This window comes from Dasypus novemcinctus, chromosome 11 (genome assembly GCF_030445035.2).
Source record: "Dasypus novemcinctus isolate mDasNov1 chromosome 11, mDasNov1.1.hap2, whole genome shotgun sequence".
In the NCBI taxonomy this organism is placed as follows: Eukaryota; Metazoa; Chordata; class Mammalia; order Cingulata; family Dasypodidae; genus Dasypus; species Dasypus novemcinctus.
This window is the reverse complement of record NC_080683.1, coordinates 105,040,188-105,064,376: the sequence shown is the minus strand read 5'-3', so window position 1 is coordinate 105,064,376 and position 24,189 is coordinate 105,040,188. Positions and strand designations below refer to the sequence as shown.

At 35.2% G+C, this 24,189-nt stretch overlaps 1 pseudogene; it reads right to left on the bottom strand.

The window, feature by feature from the left end:
* Positions 1-17,518: 17,518 nt before the first annotated feature.
* On the bottom strand, positions 17,519-18,025 carry LOC101421028 (tropomyosin alpha-3 chain pseudogene; annotated as a pseudogene).
* Between the last annotated feature and the right edge of the window lie 6,164 nt (positions 18,026-24,189).

The following is a 24,189-nucleotide window of genomic DNA, read 5'->3' as shown; positions in this document are numbered from 1 at the left end:
ATGCTGGAACGATTTTATAAATTGGTAAGGAGTATTTTTTTGGAGGAATTGTGAAATGCTCAGTGGAAAAGGCTTAGATAGCTTTGCAGAGGCTGTTGATAACAGTATGAATGGTAAAGAGACTTTTAATGATGCCTTAGAAGTAATTGATTAAACTATTATTGGAAACTGGAGGAAAGGTGATCCATGTTTTAAAGTTGCAGAGAATTTAGCAAGATTAACTCCTGATGTTTTATTTGAATTTGAAGGCAGAATTTGAAAATGGTGAGCCTGGGCATGTAGCTGAAGAAACTTCCAAAGTAAACCTGGAGAATGTGACTTGGCTTCTGCTTGCAGTTTATAGCAAAATGCTAGATGAGAGAGATATGCTGAGGACTGAAATGTTGAGCACAAAGAAAACAGAAGCTGATTCTGGAAATTCCAAGCCTCTGGAAATCAAGTTTCCAGATGATTTTTCCATTGGAGGACTTAACTAAACTTGGAACTCATAAATCAGGATTGAAGACGCAATTATGTTAGAAAGACTTGTGGAAAGTCTTACTGTCTGATGACTTGGACACCTGCTTCTTGCATGCTAAACCAACAGACTTTTTGAGAAAGTTGTATGGACAAAACCACTGTCAGCCTGGAATAAAAGAGACATGGAAAGGGGAGACTGAAGGAGAAACAACTTCAAGAGGAAAACCATGGAAACTGCGATCTGGAATTAAGACATCACCTTGGGCCAAGAGAGGAACCCCACACATGTGTACAGACAGGATGAATTTGCCCCAGCAGTTGAAGGGCATGGATGTTCCTGCCCAATGCTCTGGGAGAGTTTTGCTGCCCCAGGGTACAGAGAAAGTGGAGCACATTCCCCAAGGGTTAGGGCAGTTAAGGTCAGCACCCCACAGGTCTGAGAGGAATGGGCCTTTCCCCAAAGTGTTAGGGAAGGCCAGGTGGTCAACTCATTGCTCTGAGAGGGTTAAGCCTATATGCCAAAGGTTAGGGGGAATATTGTCTTCATGTCACTATACAAGAGGGGTTAATACTCTAACCCAGAATTTGGGTAAGGTGTGGCAATCACCCCAACACTCTTGGAGGGTGATATCAGGAGCTTGGTCGACACGCAGATACTTGATGAGGGTGGAATCAAGACAATGGCCTTTGGGCAAGCATGTAGAAAGGGTGGGTTCCCATAAGGCACCAAGGAGAAGAAACTGTCATCTTAAGAATGACTCAGACTGAAATCAAATGGAGGATGGCCTGTAGCTTTACTGAACTGTGGAGGACCCATACTCATGTTTCCCTCCCAGTTTCTCCTTATCATAATGAAAATGTTTATCCTTTATCTGTCCATTGTGTATTGGAAGCAGATGAATTGTTTTGTAAATTTCAGAGGTCTATAGCAGACAGGACTTTGCCTCAAGACAAAGTGTATTCCTTTAAATTATCTGTGATATGATTGGTACTTGCATTGTTACTGATTTAAGTTCTTTTTGAATATTGTAATATCTTTTTGGAATTCAGAAGGTGGAGTGTAGCAGTTTGATATAGTTATTAATTCCAAAAACAGATACTGGATTATGTTTGTAAAGGATACTGTACCTGGACATGATTAAATTATGATTAGGGCTTTGATTGGGCCACATCAGTAGGGTGTTGATTCCCCACCCCTTGATGGGTGGAGACTCACAGATAAAAAGGCATGAGAAAGGACAGAGTTAGAGGGCTTTTAATGTTGGAGTTTAATGCTAAAGCCTTAAGCTGGAGCCCCAGGAAGTAAGCACACAGAGGAAAGAGAAGCAAGCCCCAGGAAGAGAGGAGCCCAGGAAGCCTGAGCCCTGACAGACGTTGGCAGCCATCTTGCTCCAACACGGGAAAATAGACTTTGGTGAGGGAAGTAACTTATGCTTTATGGCCTGCTATCTGTTAGCGCCTACCCAAATAAATACCCTTTATAAAAGCCAACAGACTTCTAGTATTTTGCATCAGCACCCCTTTGGCTGACTAATACAGAGAGCAAATCACTTCAACCACCCAATCCACATGACGTCTCCAAGCAAGTTATACCTCCCACTGATGTGTTATGATAAACTTCTCTAGTCATAGTGGTCAGTGGATAATTGTCAAATAACACATACACACACCCATCTTTCCAGGAACAAGTACCAATTCTTACGGCTAGTAGAGCTTAACTCAAAAAAGAAGAAAAATATATTTTTAAATAATTTATAAGACTTTCTCTCTACAAAGGAAGTAGGTCTTTGTATTATGCTACTTTGTTGTTTTTTTCTCTCAGTACATTTCCCATACCATATCTTGCCTGGATTTCTTAAAACTATTTCATCTCTTTTGGTATTAAATCACCATCATTGAAAATTAAATAAGGAATAGAAAAATTATATGTTATTTCATGTATCTCAACCTAAATGTAGAAAAAAGTATAGTAATTTTTGTTATGTGTTGCAATGGTATATTGAAAGTTACTGAAAAATTAAATGGCAATTCCACACATCTATGGAAAATAGTGATTTATATTATTAATATTATATTGAAGGATTCTAAATTGGCTCCTGATTCATAAATTATGTTTAATAGAATGTCATTTTTAAATGCTCTTTATTTTACTTTGAAAATTAATAATTTATGTATATTTGTGATAACTCAGAATATTAGATAACAATGAAAACCTCATATTACATCTTGCTTGAAACAGAATTCCCTGTATTATAACAATTTATGCTATTTGCTGCATCTATCCATCTATCCATCTACAAATTTATGAGTATATGTGAGTACATGTGAGTATATGCATATGTATATAGTTATAGATTCTCACAAATAATATTTTTGGGAACAGTGGAATAGTGAATATGAATGAAATAGACTGCATCAAATTTACCCTTTTGTTTGCCTTAAAACAGTCTACTATCTATGAATTATAGAAACCTACCTTCTTTCTAATTGCTTCTCAGTGCAATTTTTTTTTTTTTAAGACTTATTTTATTTTTTCCCACTTCCCTCATTGTTTGCACTCACTGTCCATTTTCTGTGACCTTTTGCTGTGTGCTGTGTCTGCTCATCTTCTCTGTAGGAGACACCGGGAACTGAACCTGTCATCTCCCATGTGGGAGAGAGGCACTTAATCATTTGAGCCACTTCACCTCCCCACTTTGTTGTGTCTCTCATTCATTGTCTTTCCTCTTGGTGTCTGCTTGTTGTATCATTTTGTTCTGTTAGCTCACTGCACCTACCCATCATGCCTGCCATCATGCCAGCTAACTGTCTTGCTCATCTTCTCTGGAAGGCACCAGGAACTGAACCAGGAACTCCCATGTGGTAGGCAGGAGCTCAATCACTTGAGCCACATCCACTTCCCTCATTTCTTTTTGTTCCCTCCCTGTACTTTCATGGAAACAGGCAATTTCAGACCATAAACATGATTGGTCTAACCCCACATTGTAGAGATGAGAAAAGTAAAGTCAAGAGAGGAGAAATTATGTCCAAGTGCTCTTATCTATTGATTACAGAGTTCAGAGTAGACCTAGATCTCATGAATCACACCTACAACTCTTTTTCTTGGATATACTCTGGTTAAACTGATTCCTACCTCTATGCCTTTACTTATGCTTTGCTGTTTTTTTTTTTTTGTTTGTTTGTTTACCATTGGAACGCTCTTTTTCTTTCTACTTTGCTTGTACAAAATTGAATGCTTGGTCAAAATCTTGTCAAGCAATGCCTTCTGGTTTACTCTGGGTATCTGTCTTGCCCAACTTATCAGTATAACTATCACCTATTTCATAACTTTTCAATTTTATTTATTCTATTTTAAATTAGTTTCAATTTTTTTACCATGTGAACAAAAAAATTAAATTATATGCTAGTAACAGTATTAATATCATTTAAAATTATTTTCAACTCTTATATGCTAAAATCATTTTCAACTTACAATGCTAATAGCTATATATTTAGATATATCTTTTCATTCTTTCCATTGAGAAACAATTATTTTAACCTTATAGATGAGGAAGCTGAAGCACAAGGGGTTAAGTAACTCATCCAACTTCTCAAAGCAACATTATAGGCTCATTTTTCTCAGAAGTCATATCTTCAGCTTTCATTTTCCTTGACTTTAATAAGTTCTTCTTTAGTGGTGCATGTAATAGTGCATATTATGATAGATTATGTCTTTGATTTGAAGAAATTCAGTACTTCTTTCGCATCCTACCACACCTCAAGAGCTAGTCACATGCAGATACTGTAGTCTAGAATGAAAATAATACCTTAGAAGGAAGGGAGTATGGATGTTTTAAGCAAGGAGGGTCAAGTGAAAGATGATTTGGAACAGAAGATCGTACAGTATCAATTCATGATTTGGAAATTCTTTCTTTGCTTACTGACATCACATTACTAACCCTTGCCCTATACTTTAAAGGTGAAGGTGGCTAGAGATAAACCCCAACAGTGAAACTTCTCTACATGGATATCTATTGAACCTCCTATATTAAGAGCAAATTCTTACATTTCATGTTGAAGGTAAATGAGGAGCCTAAAAATATACCAAATGGAATGCATGTGAAAAGCAAAAGAAAGGTATTGGAAAGTTAACACTATTTGAAAAGAAGAGACAAAGACAAATGAAGGACAATCATTAAGATACTACAGGCTTTTTGTGGCGATATGATCTATTATTTCTCAAAATAAGAATTAATTTGCAAACTGTCAAAATTTATGGCATTCATACAGTGGCAAGCTAATTGCAGTTGCCAAGAACTCCCTGTTCTTTTAAGGTTTTTCACATTCGTAGTGCAAGGGCTGTACCTTCTCTGTGATAAGAACTTTCATCTCATGTTGTTTATAATAATTTGTTAGACCTTGAACACAAATTACATAATAATTGATTCATTATAGCCAATTAAAGTATAAATGGTAATTAATTAAGTACTTTATGTGTTTCTGTGTAAATTTTGCTTTTCTCATCATTTCAATTTTAAAGTTTTTGGAATTTTAATACTTCCTTGAGCTATACTCAAAATAATTTTCTGTTTAATTTGAAATAAATTACTATTGTTTTAGATATTTTTAGAAGGCAATTTTCAGAGAGAAGAGAACATGACCTAGCCAAAAATTTCGGTGCCTAGGAACTCAACTTTGAATAGCTTGCATGACCAAACTGCTTAAAAAAAAAAACCACTGAGCTTTGAGAGAAATAAAAAGAAAAAAAAAACTGATTAAAAGAAAAGAGAAAATAAGGATTTATTTAATTTGATGTCACCCAGAGAATATTTTTTTAAATGTGGTTTAAGTCAACTATGGTTAAAGCTAATATGAACAGTATGTATGACTAATTAGTTTTTTATTTAATATGGAGTGAAAGTGACATATTTTTACAATTTTACTTTTATTTTAAAGACATACATATAAAAGGAAAAAAGGAGAGAAGGAGGGAGGGAAGAGGACATAAGGTATTCTTTTTTTTTTTAATTGAGCCTACAACATCTCTAGAAATTAGATATTATTAATAGTCCACTTTTTAAAGTGTGTAAACTGAGACTCAAAAATGTTAAATAATTTCCCCAAGTTTATATAGCTAGAAAGCAACATGTTGAAATCAAGTAGGTAATACTACAAAGCCAGGCTCTTAATCAGTATGCTGTTCAATAAGTATCTGGAGCAGTGGAAGGGCATTCTTCCTCTAGCTACCTAAAAACTCCATACCCATTAGAATGGATAAAAGTAAAAGTCTAACCAATTGGTGGTGAGGATGTGGAACAACCAGAATATTCAAATACTGTTGGTGGGATTGTAAAATGGTACAACCTATTTGGAAAGTATTTTGCAATTTCTTGAAAAGCTACAAATAAACTTCCTATATGACCCAGCCATTCCATGTCTATGTATAGTGAAACATATATCCATGCAAAGACGTGAACAAAAATGTTCATAGCAGCTTTATTTGTTACAGCCTCAGGCTGAAAACAACCCAAACACCCATCGATTGGTGAAGGGAGAAACAAATTGTAGTGCATGCAGTGGAATACTACTCAGCAATGAACAGAAATGAACTACCAATATATGCTACAATAGGAATGAATCTTAAAGTAATTATGCTGCGTGATTCTAACATATAAAGTCTAGAAAATGCAAACTGTTCTACAGTGATAGAAAGCGGGTAAGTGACTGTCTGAAGATGGGGACAGAGATAGGTATGGATTACCAAGGGGCCCAAAGACATGTTAGGGGGTGATGGGAATGTTCATTATTTTGAGTGTGGTAATGGTTTCACAAGTATATACATATGTCAGAACTCCTCAAATATGTGCAGTTTATTCCACTCATAACTCAATAATATTACAAAAAACAAATGGAACTAAAATTGTACAGATAGTTATAATTGCTGTGCAAAGATAGTAAGTAATATAACATTTCAGGTATATATTCCTTAGTAATTATGTCATAATGCCTCTGCATAGCTCTGGTTCAGTTAGCAACCTTGTTTCTAATAATGTCTTCACTAGACCAACCTGGGGTCTCTGGAATATGCCCATAAGATTTGTTCAGATTCTAAATATTTATTTAGCATCTGCAATATGCCTAACATAATTCTGGACCCAAAGGACACATGGATATAAACAAAAAACAAAGTTCCTCAGGGAACTCATAGTGTTAAAGTAAATAACAAAATAATGATGATTAAATCAAATTGCAAATTGAGTTAATTTGCAAGCAGCATATTTTTAAAAATGGTAAAATAGAGTAGAATGAAATAACTAGAATAGAATAGATCAGAGTGCATCAAATGTGGTACATAAATTATGTTTGGTAAAATTCCCAAATCAGTTCACTTTTTATAATGGTGAAGTAAAGACCACTGGTACTTGTTGATGAGGCATGAATGAAAAAATAATATAGAAAGCGATGGAATAAGTCAAAGGACCCAAGTACATAGTGCAGACGAAGCTATGATATGATGATAACAGGTTGGTGACGAGACCAGAAAGACAAGAATACTTTTTTTTTAATTCCAAGGGGAAAGAGTTGATGTTAATAGAGAAACAGATGAAAAGGAGATGGATGATACTTATAATTTTGGATAGGATTGGCAGTAGGTTATATCAGAGCAACCTGTCCACTGTGAATAATTACAAAGATGAATAAAACATTTTTAAAAGCTCTTTGAAGTCATGGAGAGCAGTCAAGACAGCCTGGTTTTAAGGCGCTAAGATTCTGGTAAGAAGGAAAACAGATTGAAGTGAGTCCAGCATCCACCATCACTTTTCGCCATCACTTTTCACCCTTCTAGCATTTGAGATTTACAAGCAGCAACCCAAGAGACCAAGCAGAAATTTGCAACTCAGACCTTCCAGATGTCTCAAAGAATCAGGCACACACAGCTAAAGTTCAGCACTACCAAGACAACCATGAGTTGAGAGGCCATAATCTCAGAGGATAGTGATATAGGAAAATAAACCTGGCATTCCGTGATGCTAGCTCCTTGGAGGAAATTTGCCTCTCTCTAAGCTGCTCCAGGCTAAGACAGCCAAAGTGAAGGGAGACGGTAAAGCCTGAGCTTTCTCTGCCTTAATAGGTAGGGGAGATAAAGAAGAGGGACCTTGGTAAATACTCCAGGCTTTCACTAAATTACAGGAAAGAGTCAGAATAGGTATTATCTTTGAGAGAGTCACGACTGAGAAAGGGAAGCAGGAAAATTTTGGAGTGCTGGCAATGTTGAATTTACATGATCATGTTTCCTTTTAAAAGTTCATAAATACACTTGTGATGTGTGTATTCTTTTGTATGTACATTAACCTTTGATAAAATAGAAAATCTGCATCTCTTGCCATAAAAGAAGTATTGCTAAGATAGTAACAAAGAGAACCATGTCACCATATTCTTTGTTTACACAAATAAAGAAAGCCTGTTTAGTCTGAGTTTTTATCCACAGAGGTAAGGATTTCAAAAAAGACGAAAGTTATAGATTAAAATGTTTATTGTATATTTCTCTCTATTGTAGTAAATGGACTGTGCTTATTTGATGCATTCTATCAGTGAGTATCCAATGTTGGAGAACTGATTGGGGAAAAAAACAGGAGAAGGCTCCAATCTATCCACTTTTAATATTGTATTTAGATTTACATAAAAGATATGAGTGTCATTTAAAGTAATTGATGGGGGAAGGTCATAAGTTTAACTTACTCATAAAAGGGAAAGCCAAAGCTTGAAATGGCTAAGTGCATGAGATCTGTGTAAGAAAGTTGTGTCATCCAAGAAAATTTTTTATTGGAAAATATATCTTATTGTAACCCTAATTGTTTTCAGTCTTTAGCACAACAGTAATGGCATGGCAATGTTTTTATATTTCTTTTAGAAGTCTTCTCTAGATTTCCCTTGGAGTGCTGTCTTTAACATTTGGTTTACTTTTGCAGTGGCAATATTTTTTCCATTGTTTTGCATACTAAGACAGCAATTGATTAGAATAGAATCCTTGGGCCAAGTTCTGCCCTAGGATATGTATGTGACCCCCACTAACTTCAAATAGAGTTGCATGCACACATCTTAGAATGGAATTTGGCTTTCTTCCATGATAGTCAATGGGAGTCATTGAAGTCAATGGAAGCCTTGCAAGGATAACTGATGTTGAATTGGGCCCTTGGGGATTGAAAAGCATCTGAGCATTTTCTCTTGGAAAAAAATCAAAGTCTGAGATTTATACTAAATCATAATTCCTAGAATTGAGTGGTTTTATCTACCAGTTGAAATTTTGCCATATATGCCTATTAAATCACTCTAGTGACAGAAAGTAAGAGGGGTTGAGATTTGTCATATAACCCTTTTGTTCAAATAATAATAATTGAAACAAGAAAATAAGGAGGCACTAAGTCCATGTGATTGCAAAAACAGTACATTAGTTATAATAAGAGGAAATATTAATTCTCTAAATCCTTGAGAGAACATGCTTGTAGTTTGTATAAATATCTTTTTATTGGACTCTTCAAAGCTTATGATTGAAAAGGAACAATTATATTGTGGTCAATTTTATAAATTTGGTTCAAAAATGAATAAAAAATAAGCTGACCTTTCTTCTCATTTCCCTGCCCTAATATCATTTGAGGAAGAGCTAGAGTTCTTTCTCCATAGAGGGCATAGCTGTGTGTATGCTCATTTTAACTGGAAGCATTCTGAAAAGAATACTCTTAGGAATTAACTGGATCTTGATTTTGGTTGTCTTTTCATTAATACACCATTTCCTTTCTGAAGGTAGCAGTTATTCTCCTGACCCAGATTTGCAAGAATTTTGTTCTAAAATTTTCATTATGAAAAATTACAAACCTTCAAAAAATGAAAGAATGTATAATAAGCAATATACTCCCAGAGCACCATCTTGATTCTGCAAGAACTGTCTACCTCTGTCTCTCTTCCTTCTCCCCTCCCTCATTCCCTCTGTCCATCTCTCTTCCTCCTTCCCTTATTTGAATGCATCAAATAAGCTGTGCTTATTTGTTTTTACACCCTTCATTTTATGTAAACTGGAAGTTAGATTTAAAGGCTTGATTAGGTTTAGGTTAAATTGTTGTTGAAAGAACTCTTCAAAGGTGATGCAGTGTTATTCATATTGCATCACATCAGGAAATAGAAAATTTTAGGCTGTATCATCAATAGTGATATAAGTTTAATCACTTACTTATGGCAATGACTGCCTGATCTCTTCATGGGGAAATGGCATTTTCTCTTTTGCAAATAGCAAGCATAATGTTGGATATGTTGAGTGGTACTTGAACGTGGTGAGACAATTCTGTTCCACAATAGACATTAAAAAATGGATTGGGCTTCTTTTGGTGATCTTTGCTTCTAATATGCTTTACTTCGGATTTTTCATGATGAGAAACTCATTTTAAAGGGAAAAGAATATTCATGTTTAATTTCTTGAAACATGAAACAAATTTAAAATAATTTTTCAATGACATATGTAAATATATAACTATTCTCCTATGTATTCATGTGCTATTCATCCAACAAATATGTTCACTATACATGATATAACTATATGTTAGTAATAGTTCTGTACATTAGCACTGTAAGAAATGCAAGAGATATAGATACCTGTTGAATATAAGGTTTATGACTATGGATTTTTTCTCCCTCTCTCTTTTATTTATATGTTAACCAAAATCTACAGAGAAATCATTAGAGCATCGCTTAAAATAACCCATCTCCGGTAACATCAACTGTTGAAGCTGGGAGGCAGTATTCTCTTCCCAGGTCTGTAGGCTTTTTAATATCATTATGCTGATTTTTGCCTTTGCCTCCTGATTCATTGCAGAATTTAAGTCTCCACTTCACCACTCAAAGACTTCCTTTAACCATAGTCACCTGAGGAGATGAGTAAGAAGTCTACAGAATCATCACTTCCAATGACTGAAAACCATGGCTGTTTCCAAGTTTCAAAAAGGATATGGCCTAGCAATAATGCGCATTATTAGTGGCAGATGGGAATGAGCTTGACATTGAACAGCCAAAAAGTAATGTAGCAGTATTCAAACATTGGAAACGGGGCTCATAGTGGTTGAGCAGGGGGATGTCAAAGTGAATTTTCCTTGCTATTGATAAAAATAACAATGTTTTATTTATGTGCTGTATGCAGGCATGGTGAAAGTCATTTAGGTGAAAATGGAATACAGAAGCTAAGTCCTAGGAGAAATGTCATGATTTTTATCTTCCTGCAATAACTAAGTACTACTATAAGGAATTAATTTAGAATATTTAATTTACTAAATTAATTTTGAATAAGTGTTCATTGTCACTTGATTGTTGCTTATACATTCCAAAACCTACAATGAACTGCTGGAATTCCCAATAGCCACATAGACTCCAAATACATACAGGCAGCTAACATTGCCCAAAGGATGGGAAATCATTTATTCAGTGGGAAATAAGACACTTACACTCTTGTTCTTAGATTGCTAATCAGCTAACTCAAGGGTTCTTAACCAAGGATCCGCAGACTCCTAAGGGGTCGATGAAAGATTTCAGGCCGTTCTTGAGCTTGAGCTTGAACTGAAAAAAATCAGCTTATTGTCTTTATTTCTCTGACCTCTAACTGAAATCTAGCATTTCCTTCACTTATGAATGTATGCAATAAATTACAGTAGTATTCATTTCATACCACATTACAGATGTTGATATCTCAAAAAATTGCTTATACTCATCCATACTTGGAAATTATGGTAGTTATGGAAGTTGTTAGACCTGATGCTAGTTGAGTGTCATAAAACTATGTCACTACATTCTGAGAAGGGGTCCCTGGTTTTCATGACTGCAAAGGAGTCCATGGAACAAAAAAGTTAAGAACCCCTGAATTAACTGTTCAGCCTATTAATATAACAAGTCATTTACCCTTTTTGCATCCCCATGGTTTCCTCAACAATAAAAATAAACAAGTTAGTTTTGGTGAACAGAATGATTCTATCTTATCTAATATTCTGTGAGTACTAAACTTCCTATTATTATTACTTTTAACATTCATTTTTACTTCAGAATAGATGCACATTTCCTTAGAAAAAAACTAATAACATATTCATAATATCAGTGTTTTTGATTTGTTATAGATTATATAAAAGGAATTAACTAAAGATGGATATTTAACAGAGAATTTTTTAAGTGTTAAAAGTAATGTATTTTGTGGCATTTTTTTTATCAATATAGTTAGATTGTTTTTGATAATTGTCACAAACTAGATGCACATTTAAATTTTAATTAATTTAGACATTGAACGGAAACCAGGAGAGTCATATTCTAGCCTCCTTCTGAATTTAAAGTTTCATTGTAGACAAAATTATTTATCTTTTTGATTCTCACATGTAAAATAGGAATAACAACACTGCCTGAAGGCAGATAAGGAAATAAATGCTTTTCTTACAATCTTAATAACTCTCAGATAAATAATAACAATATATATATGAATTATTGATTTAAACTCTGAGCTATTATAGTAAAATCATTTATAGAGAGAGAGATATATATAGATATATCAGTAACCTTGTTTCCACATAATATTACAGAACATTAGTATAGTGAAAAAAGTTTCCTGTTGGTTAGTGTTTGCATATATGCTTTTCTATCCTTTTACTTTCACCCTCTTCTTATATTTAAGAGGTGTCTCTTGTAAGCTGCATTTATTTTTTATTAGCATTATTGTTGTTCTTGTTGTTATTCCATATAAATCTTTATTTTTCAGTTAAAGCATTTGGAGTGAATTGCTGACATATTTTCAGTTTTCCCCTTGTTTTTGCCATTTTTCAATTTCTTAACCTCCTTAGATTAAAAATGTATCTTATTACAGCTTCCCTTAAATTTTCTTGTTTATTATACTGCTTTTATGATTATTTTAGTAGTTAAGCCAGAAATCAGAGCTTTTAAAATCTAATTTTGGGTAGTGGATGTGGCTCAAGTGGTTGAACACCCATTTCCCATGCTGGAGGTCCTGGGTTCGGTCCCCAGTGACACCTAAAAACTGGAATACAAACAAACAAGTGGGAAAAATAAAAAGCCAACTCAGGGGAGCCAGTGTGGCTCAGTGGTTGAACACTGGCTTCTCTTGCCCCTGCCCCCCCCCCCAAAAAAAAATACAAAAAATCTAACTTTAACTAGTGATTTAATAATTTTCCAAATAATGCAAACAGTTTTAATATATTTACTTACCTCTTACCTTTCATACATATTTTACATATTTTTCCACCTCACAACATTACTGTTTTAATTATTTATTTATGATATTGTTGTTTAGAATAGACAGTATTCATTTCAATTTATTCCCTGTCTTGACCCTTTCCTGAGATTTTTAACTTTTTTCTTGCTTTATGGTGCTTTACCTACAATCTTATTCCTTCTTACTGAAAAACCAACTGTAATATTTATTTTATTGTAGGTCTACTTGTGACTGATTCTCAGTTTTTGTTTATCTGAAAGCATCTTTATTTAGCTTTCATGTTTTTAAAGAATATTTTAGCCAGGCTTGCAGTTGTTTTCTTTCAACATTTTAAAGATGTTATTTATGTTGGTTTGTGGTTTCTATATTTTCTGTTATAAAGTCAGCTATTAGTCTTTTTGTTACTCTTTTTTTTTTTTTTTTTTGCCTGCTTTTTTAAGATTCTCTGGTCTTTGGTTTCAGGATTTTATTATCATATTCTTAGATGTGGTTGCCTCTGTATTTCTCTTGCTTCAAATTCTTGAAACTGTGCCTTGATTATACTCACAGTTTTGGCAAATTAGCCAGTATTTGTTTAGATATTGTTTCTCCTTCATTCTCTCTATACTCTCCTTCTGTGATTCCAAGCACAACTTCTTGTTTCTCTCTTTATTGTAATCTGGTTATTTTCTACTGAGTTATATTATAGTTCACCAATCCTCTTTTTCGCTCTGTCTACTTTGCTGTTAAACGTATCTATTGAAAGCTTAATTTTGATGATTGCATTTTGCCTCAAGTTGGAATTTCTGTGTTTCCCATTGTTCCACATATTGGCCTCTCATTTCCTCGCAGTCCTGGTAGATCCAAACTCCAGTTTTTGTCTTCTTGGCCAAGAGCAACTCTTTGAAATTCCAGGCATCCACTTGCAGTTCTATGTCCTAAACGTGGCATATGACTGCCCTGTGAAGTGATCTCAATGGACTTCTTTCTTGCTAGGATCTTGACACATGGCTGCCATGAATTCTCTCAGAAGGCATCTGCAACAACTTCTTATAGAAAGAAATCATAGTATGAAAATAGCATTTGCATTTTAAAGGTGAAAATCTTTAACTCAAATGAATCTCTAAGTAATGGAACTTGGGAAATACTGAGAAAGTCTTTTCTCAACTGAGTAGTTTTCTAGCTGTTTAATAGATTCAATGTCTCCAACACATTTACAAATCCAGAATCTGTTTCCCTTTAATGAGTCTAGAATAGAGTGAATCAGATGGACTTGGCATTGTTCAGTTGCATCTAGCCTCACATCACGTATTTATTTTTTTTCAAGTGCTTCTATATTCTTCCATGATTAAAAAAAAGAAAAATGAGATGGAAGGAAGGGAAGGAGGGAGAGAAGGGAAGAAATGAGGAAAGCAAGAAGCCAGCTATGTAGAAATTAAATAGATTTGGCATTATACAAAGCACTTTAAAATTTCCATGTTTTTGAATTCAAAATTCTTAGTTTCACTGTGAGTCTCTTTTCTAAAACATTTCTTTTACTTCAGAGTCCCTCAGTTTTGATCCTGTGCAAGAGCCCTCTAGAATTGTGTTCTTGGGTTCAGAGATCAAAAAAAAAAAAGAAATTGTATACGTTCAGTTTATTACAGTATTGGTTTTCACTCAACGCTCCATCCAAAGAAACTTTATTTAGTTCCAAAGCACTATAGCTACAGCTACAAGTTTTGAAAGTGCACCCTTGTCTAGGCATTTGTTGTCTGAGCAAATAAATGGCTGCTGCAAACAGTGCCATAAAAGAAGTAGAGCTTTAGGCCAGTAATTACAGTATAAGGCAATCTCATTTTTTTTATGCCTTGAGAATTATTTCAACTTCTTTTTGTAGCTACAAGCCTATTAAATGTATAGAAAGGTATCTTATAACTCAAAGGATTGGGGATCTTAAAACTTTTGTATTTGATTACATTTGAATGCAATTATGTAGGCTTGTACAGTAATATTTTCTTTCTACTGGATGAAAATTACAGATATGTAATATGAGTTTACTTACCTGATTTCATGTTAACTAGCATTTTCACATAGCCTGCAGCATGGACAAAAATAAAAAGGTTGTGTTTGGCTTGGAACGAAGTCAGGTATATCATTGATTACACACTCTGCCTATTTCCTACAAAGATGCAGCTTTAATGTAGAAATGGTACAATACGTATGGTTTGCTTTCAAAAAGAGAAAAAGAGAGAATATCTTAATATCCATAGCATGAAGAAAAAAAAAATCCATAGTAAATTTTAAGACTCTAGCTGTTGTCAGGAAAATTTTGATTTGTAAAGATTTTTCTTCACTGAAGCCCAAGTATTTTGTGATTAAATCATCTCAAAAGCCAAGCCTTATAACTAATGAGTTTGGGGGTTTCCTAATGAGTGGGAAAATTCTTGACTGGTTATGGAAAAGGGAAAGCCAGGCTCTGAATTGTCTTAAAATCACTTGAGGTCCAATATTTGGCATCTAAGGAAGTTCCGTTCCTGGTGAACCATGGTTTTACATTTAGAGTATTAGATAAAATTAAAGAAGGAGTAATAATTGGATTTAGAAAGCACCTAAATGTGTGGCATAAAGAAAAAAAATTGTTGGTACTTAGTGTGTACAAAGAACTGGATTAGGTGTTCTGGGGTAGTAAAGATTTGAGGGGAAAATGTGGCTCCTGACTTCCAGGTGTTATAATGTGGGGGAGAAAACATACACGTAAACAATATCTAACAGGAGCTTGTGACTTGTGCTGTCACAGAAGAATGAACAATCAGCAACGGGAACATGGGCAGTAAAGTCCACTTGTGTCTACGTTCTAATACATTGTGATATTATAAAATGGAAGCAGTTTCACAGCTCATTTCTCACACACTTCCCCAGCATCTTACATCTCAGCATCTGATTGGCACATTCCTATTCTTACTACCCCTGAGCGGAGTTTGAATCGAAATTGATTTATAAAAAATGATAGGAAGATTATTTATTGGATTTCAAAGTGGAAAATAAATGTATCCCTTTGCTCTTAATTTTTACCCTTGTTTGGCATTTGTTGCTATTTATCTTTATCATTTATCCGTATGAAAACTACTCGAAAGCTATCCTACATAGTTTAAGGCTCTGAATGCTACCTCTCTACGGAGAAGATTTGCCTGTCATCAAAGTACAAACCTAGACAGCAATGTGAGTTTTGATCTCTGGGGCTTCCCAGAACATGAGCAACTGGTAGGAAAGGCCCTTTCTACTCATTTTTTCTTATTATCACTTATCTTCATGTTCAGTTTTGCAACTGCATTTTTGTAATAATATGACAGAAACATCACATATCTATCAGTTCAGCCAAAGACCAACCTTAACTTTTTAATATAATTTCCATCTACCATTGGAGGTGATGTTTAGCATTTTAAAGTCCCAAATACAATCTTCTTCCTTCTAGTGCCTCTCTCCAAAAACGTACTAACAAAATTAAAAGCAAAACCAAACATCACACATAGATGCATCCAGAATTATCTATATACATGATTTGGCTATAATAACCATATCTACTTACCCAAAAACTCATTTAAAACAACCCTAATATTCCATATTTCTGAATAATTAATTCAGTAAATTAGTACTTAAGAAAAGCTATTTATATTCTATATAAACATTTTACATATAATAAGTGATGATAATTTATAAACGATTTTGCCAAAATTGGAAAAACTGTGTTCATGGCTGGAATTTTTTCGGAAGGACTGATTCTTGCAAGAAGAAATGTGTCAGTTTTCAGTATCAAAACAGTTGCATTACTAGTTTCTCTTTCTCCCAATTGATCCCCAAAAGAGACCATACCAAAGGAGAGTACATTTTAAGCCAACAAGTTGCAGGTTGCACACCAAATGGACTCACAGAAAAGGAGCTGGGTGGGGAAAGGAATTGTACAAGATCAGCACACTGCCACCCACACTGTAGCGAGCACTCACAGCCAGACCGGGGGCCAGTGTTTCCCCAAGTCCAAAGAAGCAAAGTTTCAAAATAGTATAAAATGTTTATGAAAAGTTTTGTCCATAAGCTATTCAAGATTTCTCCAGCACTGATTGATCCAAAGCATAAGATGGCACTTTTTAGAGATAGCAGCTTCAGATCCAGAAAAGGGTGATGAGGTTTCATATGGCTAAATTAGTGGTAAGAAAGTAATTTTCTTTTCTTTCCTTTACAAAAAAAGGAGACAGGAGAGTAAATCAGTGGTCACTCCAACATAAGGGGCACATGATCCATTCTGTGGGCCATTGAGAAGGGGGTAGAGAAAGAACAGGACAAAGATTTCACCTCAGGGGTCTCACCATATTAATTTGGTCACTCCTGATGAGAAAAATAAAAATATAATAATAATAATTTGCCCTAAGATACCTTAAAACTGAAAACCTGAACAGCACTTTTTATTTTTTGGCAGGGATCACTTTTCTGGTTTGGCAGGTGCTTTGTGAGGAGCAACGAGTTTCCCTGGGCTGTGGTCGACTCTCAGGGAGGCAGACCCATCTCTCTTTCCCTTCTCTCCGGAGTGGGTAAAATGTAATAAGCTGAAAAATAACCTTCCAAAAGCGAGAAAAGAATTCGACTGCTGCTTCAGAGCGGTGGAATTATTTGGAATGTTTTACAAATGTTTGCTACAACAACAAAAAAGGAAGATAACGGCAAAACGTATTCATCGCACACTTTTAAAGACACTTGCCTTGTGTCTCGTTCCTTTAAATGTTCCCGAAGGTGCTCAGCCCCTAGCCCAGCTAGGGGGAGTCAGAGGCAGTTGGTGAAAAAGACACTAGAAGAAGGAGGAGCAGCAGGGCTCTGTGTCTACTTCAGGTGCAGCTAACTCTGATCCAACGTTCTTCGTGTATGGAGGCACTCCTCTTGGGTGCATTTCAGTTTATCTTCCAAATCAGTTGTCTTTTCCAGCTTGACTACCATTCTCTCAGCAAACACAGCACGGGTCTCTGCCTCCTTGAGTTTATCAGTAAGAAGCTCTATCACTTCTTCCTGTTTGTTTTCTTTTGGAGTGTCCTTTTCTTCAGCAGCACTTACCCACTCCAGGTCATGGTCCATCAGTCTGGCCTGCCCATCCACCTCTCAGCAATGGGACTCTGCCTGCTCAGGTCCTTCCTCAGTGTGTTCTAAGGCCTCTCACCCACTATGAAGCCACCTCCTCTACTTCCCATCTGCCTCCTCATTGATGTGCTTCGCTTCTCTGAGTTGGGTTTCCAGCAGTTCCATCTTTCCTTCCTCCTTCAAAGCCTGGTTTTCTGTAACCTTCCTACGTCTCTCACACTCAGCAGCGGCTTTCTCTGCCTCCTCCAGCTCTTTTTATCTTGCCCCTTTCTTTGATTTTCCTTGTATCGGTATCGGTTGGATCATACAATTTACCAAGAAGAATAATCATGGTTTGCTAGGTATCTCCCGCTGTGGATTTAAAAAATCTAAGACTATCCCAAAGAAGAAAAGCAAGAACTGAAAATACTTACCCTTCCCCTAGTCAATTACTGTGATATAATTTATATCATCATTAACTTTGCAAGTAAGTTCTTAGAGATGCTCTTGAGTTATATGATAGAGGAGATATTAAAACAAATCCACTTTACTTCCTCATTGATTATGCACTAAAAGGCATTTATACTAGTGGAAGAGAACAAAGTTCCAATGTTAAAATCCATTTACCTGGTGAAATGACAACAGGACAACAAGGATAGGGGGCAGACACATGGCTTTTAACTGTGAAAATCCCTGAACTTGCATCTCAAATTCAAAATTACCTGAGTTTGAGGGCAGCTGATAATTGGAATAAATTCATGTCTCTTGTCATCACCTTAAGCAATAATCAGCTTTGAGCATGATGACCTAAAAGGTTAATTTACTCTTCATTTCCAACCAAAGGAATAGGATTGGATGCTTTTTACTACTGCTTAAACTTTTAATATTCTGAAACTTAACGTGAATTTTGTATCTGGGGTATTTAGCTTCAAGTAGTAGAATATTTTATAAAAAGTAAGTAATAGGACTCTTGGAGGCAGGCACTTTTAGAGCTAGTAAAGTGACTCCAGCTTTTTCTATTTTTCCCTTTACCTTTCTCCCTTTTCACTCTTCTTTCATATTTTTTTTAATTCATGGTTCCAAGATGGCTGCTTCAGTTCTAAGCATCATGATTTTATACAAACATGTAGGTATACAAAAATGAAGTAGGTACAAAGGCCCAGTATTTCCAAATATTCTAATTATTAGGAAATAAATCTTCTCCCTGAGACCCCAATCCTCTTTACAGAACATATTACATCTCATTTTTAGAACCAGATAATATGGTCACCCCTAAACTATTCATTGGGTTTTTCATGGCTGCCTGAGCCCAAACATGATTTATAGCCTGGAAATGGGGTAGGGAGCTCACATTCCCTAAAGACCACAGCCAGATCTATATCTGAACAAAACAGGATTCTATTAGCAAGGTATGCATATACATGTCAAGACGGTTTAGAATTACACTAGATTACTTATAGTATCTACCATAAATAGCAATTAGGCTGTAGAATTCTATGAGATTTTTGGATTGGGAACTCATTTACAATGAAGTGTAAAATTCTTATTCTCCCTGTGTCACAGTTTACTTCTGCCACAAACTATAATTGCACCAGTACTTGTTTACTAGCTGCTATCTCAAATAATGACATAATTCATTTGGCCAAATTCTATTATGTTATCAAAAGGTTTATAAGAAATTAAACTATAAACAGAATGCAAAAAGAAGATAAGGTAATTTTCTATTCTCATATAAATGATTATTTTAATATGAGGATGAGTTTTAGATAAATATTTACCTAATTAGAAATAGAAATTCCCCCAAGCTTCCTTTGGCATAAGGGAAATATGGAAAGACTCTTCTATGTGGCCTGTAAACTCTAGCAGCAAAGAGGACATTCTCATATGTCAATGAGATTTGGAAAAAAACAAAATTATTAGTCCATTTTCATTTGTAAGGATGAAAATGTATCAACAAACTACAAGTGAAAATTTCAGCAAAAGGAAATATGTAGCTTCTAGTTGATAAAGATGGCAGCTTAGATATTCCAGGGCATGGTCCTTTCACAGAATCATTGAACAACTAGCAAACACTGGCAGAGGCATCTTTCTCAGAACTCTGGGAAACAGTTAAATGGTTGCATTAACTAGGCAGGTGACAAGTCAAGAAAACACAGCTTTAAAAATGGTAGAAGATGCTTGAAGCACCCTTGCTGGCTCCTCCTCTCCCCACTCCCTGTGCAGTGTGGAACCAGCCTCATTCTCACTGTGGGCACCTGGCCCTGTTCTGGAGGGAGCAGGGAAACCCCTATGTGCATACTGCAGTGCTTGTATTTCAGTGTGTTTCACAATCTCTGAGGTGGTACCCTGAAAGTCTAGAACAGGAAAATCATCTCTGGCTCATCCTCCTAGACCTTGCCCTCTAGGCAAAAACATCTTGCAGACTGCTAAAGCAATATAAGGAACAATTAAGTCAATGAGGCCTTGGGCAAAGGATACCCCGCTTAAAGTCATACAATAGAGAACCCAGGAGGAATAAATATTGACGGATTTGAAGGGAGAAATAAGTGGTTCTATATTAGAAGTCGGTAAGTTAAATACACCCCTTTCAATAATGAATTGACCATCTAGACAGAAAATGTCCTTCTTCTATTTCCTTATTGATAAAATAAAGAAATAGGGAAATAGAAGACTTGAAGGATACTAAAAACCAACTATACCTAATGGACATAGATAGAGTGTCAACCAACAGCAGCAGAATATACATTCTTCTCTAGAGCATATGGTCATTCTCCAGGATAGACTATATGTTAGATCACAAAATAAATCTCAAAAAATGTTGAAGTCAAAAATGTATCTTCTCTGACCACAGTGGAATGAAGGTAGAAATTAATAACAGGGATAACTGGAAAATTCACAAATATGTAGAAATTCACACACTCTTACACAAACACTGGGTCAAAGTAGAAATCACAAGATAATTAAGGAAATATGTTGAGGTAAATGAAAGCAAAAATAGAACATACCAAGACTTATAGGATGGAACAAATGCAGTGCTGAAAGGGAAATCATACCTCTAAATGCTTACACTAAAAAAAGAGAAAGTACTCAATTCTGAGGCCTAACCTCATAACTGGGAGTTCTAGAAAAAGAAAAGCAAATTAAGTCCAATATGGCTAATGGAGAAAATAACAAAGATTAGCCTGGAGATAAATGAAACAGAATTTTAAAAAAATAGAGAATCAATGGAATCAAAAGTTGCTGCTATGAAGAGATCAATAAGGTCAACAAACCTTATCTCAACTGACAAAAAAAAAAAAAGAGAGAGGACACAATAACTAAAATCAGACATGAAAGGGGGGACATTATTACTGACCCCACAGGAATAAAAAGGATTAGAGGATGAGACCATGAATAACTGTGTCAACAAATTAGATAACCTAGAAGAAATGCACAAATTCCAAGAAATTCACAAGCTACCTACACTGACTCAAGAAGAAATTGAAGATTTCAATAAACTAATAGTAGCTAAAGTGATTGAGTCAGTAATTACAAACTTCCCAAGGAAGAAAACCTCAGAACCAGATAGGTTAACTGGTGAATTTTATGAAATATTCCAAAAAGAATTAACATGAATCCTGCTCAAATTCTTAAAAATCATTGAAGATGAGGGAACATTTCCTAACTCATTCTATGAGGCCACCATCACCCTAATACCAAAGCCAGATAAAATACCACAAGGAAAGAAAATTACAGGTCAATATCGCTTGTGAATATAGATGCAAAAATACTCAACAAAATAATAAACCAAATCTAATAGCACACTAAAAGAACTACACCATGATCAAGGGGAATTCATTCCAGGTTTTGCAAGGGTAGTTCAAGATAAGAAAATCAATTATTGAACACACCACATTATTAGAACAAAGCAAAAATACATTTGATCATTTAAGTTGATGCAGAAAAGTCATTTAACAAATGCAGCACAACTTCTTGATACAAACACTTAAAAAAGTTAGAATAGAAGGAAACTTTGTTAACATGATAAAGGGCATATGTATTAGTCAACAAAGGGGTGCTGATTCAGAATACCATAAATTGGTTGGTTTTTTTAAAGGGTATTTATTTGGGGTAGGAGCTTACAAATACCCGGCCATAAAGCATAAGTTACTTTCCTCACCAAAGTCAATTTTCACAAGTTGGAGCAAGCTGTCTACTGATGTCTGCAAGGGTTCAGGCTTCCTGGGTTCCTCCCTTCCAGGGTCTTACTTCTCTCTAGGTTCAGGGTTCCTCTCTTCCCAGGGCTTGCTTCTTCCTGGGCTCAGCATTCCTCTCTTCCTGGTGCTTACTTCTCTTTCCTCTGTGGGCTTACTCATGGGGCTCTAGCTAAAACTTCAGCATCAAACTCCAGTGTCAAAACTCCAACATCGAAAACCCTCAACTCTATCCTTTGCCATGTTTTTTATCAACACCTTAATGATGTGGCCCAATCAAAGCCCTAATTATAACTTAATCACTCCCAGGTACAGACCAGATTACAAACATAATCCAATATCTATTTCTGGAATTCATAACCATATTAAACTGCCACAGCATATATGAAAAACACACAGCCAACATCATACTCAAGGGTGAAAGACTGAAAACTTTCTAAGATCAGGAACTTCACAAGGGTGCCCAATATCACCACTGTTATTCAACCTTGTGCTGGAAGTTCTAGACACAGCAATTACGTGAGAAGAAGAAATAAAATTCACACAAGTTGTAAAGGAACTTGTAAAATATTCCCTGTTTATAGATGACATGATCCTATATATAGGAAATCCTAAAAAATCTACAACAAAGAGTTTAGAACTAATGAACCAATTCAGCAAAGTGGTGGGGTATAAGATCAACATGCAAAAATCAGTAGTGTTTTATTAATAATGAACAATCCGAAGAGGAATAAAACTAAAATTCTATTTACAATAGCAACTAAAACAAATATCTATGAATTTAACTAATAACATAAAGGACAATTACAAAACACTGCTAAAATAAGGAAAACTATAAAATATGCTAAATAGAATTTAAAAAGACTTAAATAAATGGAAAGACATTCTGTGTTAATGTATAGATGACTAAATATTGTAAAAATGTCTATTTTATCCAAAGCAATTTACAGACTTAAATCAAACCCAATAAAAATCCCAACAGGCATCTTTGCAGAAATAGAATAGCCAATTATCAAATATATGTAGTAGGGTAAGGGACTTCAAATAGCTTAAACCATCTTGAAAAATGAGAAGGAACTTGAAAGACACATTCTTCTCAATTTTTATAACTTGTTGCAAAGCTACAGTAATCAAAACATCATGATATTGGCACAAGGACACACGTACAGACCAATAGAATCTAACTGAGTGTTCAGGTATAAAACATCACACTTAATGGCCTATTGATTCTTGGCAAGGATGAGTCCAGTCAAATGAGAAAGAATAGTCCCTTCAACCAATGATGTTGATAAAACTGGATATCCACAAGCAAAAGAGTGAAGGTGGGCCTCTACCTCACACAATATAATTCAATTCACTCAAAATGGATTAAAGACCTAAATAAAGGAGGCAAAACTATAAAACTCTAGAAGAATACTTAAGGAAGCATTTTCAGGACCTTGGGTTAAGGAATGGTTTTTTAGACTTTTACGCCCAAAGCGTGAACAAAAGAAAAAAATAGATAATTGAAAACTTTTGTGTATTTAAGGACTTCATTATGAAATTGAAAATGGGAGAAAATATTTAGAAATCATATAAAGGTTTAGTATATAGAATATATAAGGAAATCCTACAACTCAACACTTCTTGTGGAGAAATAAGAACACTTTTTCATTGTTGGTGGGAATGTAAATTTGTGTAGCCACTGTGGAAAACAGTTTGGTAGTTCCTCAGAAAGTTAAGTATCAAATTGTTACATGACCTGGCAATCCCACTTTTAGGAATAAAACCAAAAGAATTGAAAGCAAGTTCTAGAGTGGTTTCTTGCACATAAATGTTCATAGCACCATTATTCATAATTGCCAAAATATGGAAGCAACCCAAGTCTCCATTGACAGATGGAGAATGTAAAATGGTACAGCCTTTGTGGAAAATGATTCGGCAGTTCCTTGGGGAAATTAAATATAGAACTGCCATATGATCCAGCAATTCCACTACTAGGAATATATTTAGAAGAAAGAAAGCAAGGTTGTGAACAGACATTTGCACACTGATGTACATAGAGGCATTATTCACAATTGCTAAAAGATGGAAACAACCTAAGTGTCTGTCAACTAATGAATGCATAAACAAAATGTGGCATATGCATACAATGGAATATTATTCCGCTGTATGAAGAAATCAATTGGGGAAGCACATGGCAACATGGAGGAAACTTGAGTACATTATATTGAGTGAAATAAACAAGACACATAAGGACATATATCG